Source organism: Chiroxiphia lanceolata, chromosome 4, assembly GCF_009829145.1.
Source record: "Chiroxiphia lanceolata isolate bChiLan1 chromosome 4, bChiLan1.pri, whole genome shotgun sequence".
Classification (NCBI taxonomy): Eukaryota; Metazoa; Chordata; class Aves; order Passeriformes; family Pipridae; genus Chiroxiphia; species Chiroxiphia lanceolata.
The window spans coordinates 15,913,455-15,915,612 of record NC_045640.1 but is presented as its reverse complement, the minus strand read 5'-3'; the positions used below and the strand labels follow the sequence as shown (position 1 = coordinate 15,915,612).

The 2,158-nt window shown below is 40.6% G+C and overlaps 1 long non-coding RNA gene across 1 annotated transcript; it reads left to right on the top strand.

The window, feature by feature from the left end:
* Positions 1-793: 793 nt before the first annotated feature.
* Positions 794-1,831, top strand: LOC116786443. The gene is made up of 3 exons (XR_004356933.1): positions 794-902; positions 999-1,087; positions 1,750-1,831. It is a non-coding gene; the product is annotated as an uncharacterized LOC116786443 (long non-coding RNA).
* The last annotated feature ends 327 nt before the right edge of the window (positions 1,832-2,158 follow it).

Below are 2,158 nucleotides of genomic sequence, written 5' to 3'. Positions count from 1 at the left end.
AAAAATAGGATAGTGCTCTTATTTCAAATGAGAGCTTTTTCTGATTAAAATTTTTATCAGGTGAATGGAAAATTAAATGTCTATAGGATAGGACATTACATAAGGTTCATTCTTTTTTTTCTGGCTTACTCTTAATTGAAGCTGTATTGAACTGCTTTTTCAAGATTTTTTGTTAGAAGCTGTGCTAGGAAGACACTTCCCCATACACTGAGTTGATACTTGATTTCACAAATGAGGTCAGTACCATCTTGATCAAACAGAGCCACTCCTCGAACAAGAAAAGCGTCCTGTAGTGAATCAAGACATATGGAACAGACCCAATTCTATTGAAACTAAAATAAGCATGGAAAGGTCTCAAAAGAGATAATTTAAATGCCTCTCATGGCTCTCACCACATATCACATGCCTGAGATATAAAAGGTTAGACTGGAAAAGTCTACTATTTTACCTACCTTGCAAAAAGGAAAAAACCCCAAAACCAAATACCTTTGTAACATTCTTAATTAAAAGATAAGGAAATGTTCCTCCTAAATACTCACACCTTGCACTTATCTATGACATTTCTGCTAAGCAGCTGAAAAAAGCAGATGAGGACTGTTATCTACACTGATTCAGCCTGTGCCAGATGAGGAAGGTAACCCAGTTGTCCGCTGTAAAGCCCCTAACCACCCCGAGGCATCCAGCCTGGCGTGCCAGGACGGGCTACTCCGGCACTCCCAGCTCCTGTGGCAGCATAGCCTCTGCCTGTGCGTGCTGTCTGCCCTCCTGGCTATTTTCATGATTGCAGGGAAATGCTAGATACAAAAAATTCTTCCATCACCCTTTATTTTCCATCGCTCTTCCGTGTAAAGAATACAGCTATTGGAATCTGGATTTCATGGTCAGCTTAGAAAATATTGGCAGTGAGTATTTAAAGACTTGGACGTGTCTGTCCCTTCATGTTGATTCTGTGGCACTGCTTTGCAGCATGACTGATTAACCTTGTGATATAAATACAGGTTCTCACAGGCAAATACTTAGTGGAGTGCGAATGACAAAATCTCAAGTGCCAAATATAACCCGTGCATCACCACAGAGCTGGGAACAGGTAGGCAATTTTTCTGACAAACTGTCTAAGATCTGCACTTTCCCAGTCAGCCTTCCTTCTGTTTTCTACTTCAGCTTCAGTAGACTCATCTTCTAATTTTTCCCTGATGATGCCCTTCACAGCACTTGTGCCTTCCCTGTGCTGGCAGACATCCCTTTATAGAGCTCTCTGTCCTCATTCACAAAAGTCAACTGGGTAGAGAGGCCCCATTTTTGTTTTAGGGGCACAATCCTATTCTAATGTTTTTGGTGAGGCTCGTGCTTTAATCCAGGATGACACACCATTGCTTTATAGTTTTTTTTTATTTTAGTTATCCTTCATTGTCCTATTGAAAGGGAAAAACAGGCCCCAAGACTTTCTATTGGTTTTGATGATATCTCTAATATGTGGTCATTTATTGCCTCCTACCAGGTGATTCTCTCCTTTTATAGACAGGGTATTTTGATATTTCATTCTGCTCAAGGGAAGAAGACTAAACAAATAATATTACTGCATTTGGTCTACTTCCGTTTTCTTACAAGACAGTTGATTTTCTCCAGACTGAACAAAATCATTTTCAGTGCAGGTTGAAATGAATAGTGAATGTTAGCTTCTTTTTTTGTATCACTCTGAGATTATTTTCTCCCATGACTTCTCACTTACTTACTTTTCTCCTTTTGAAGTGCTCCGTACAGGGGAACCATAACACAGTGCAGCACAAGAGTAAAAAACAGCATCATGTTTTTCCCCAAGGATGTCAAGGCCATGCCATAATAAAACAGGCTGCTAGGCTATGGGGCTGACCTTCTGTGCCGGTTACACCATCAACAACTTGGAGATGTTTTCAGGCAAAAGGGATCTGCTTCCTGAAACATTAAGCCTGACCTGCACCTCAGCAGCTATAACTTTGGTGTCTGTGGCTGCAGCGGGAAGGATATAACAGAGGAACTGCAGCCAGAGGAAAAGCTGTGAGTGTCGCACATTGTACCAGAGATCATTAGCAAGTCATTAGCAACAGGCCCTGCAACAGTAGAGAAAAAACTTTTTTAAATGTTGTATAAATGTGTCTATGTTATGTGGAAGAACAATACA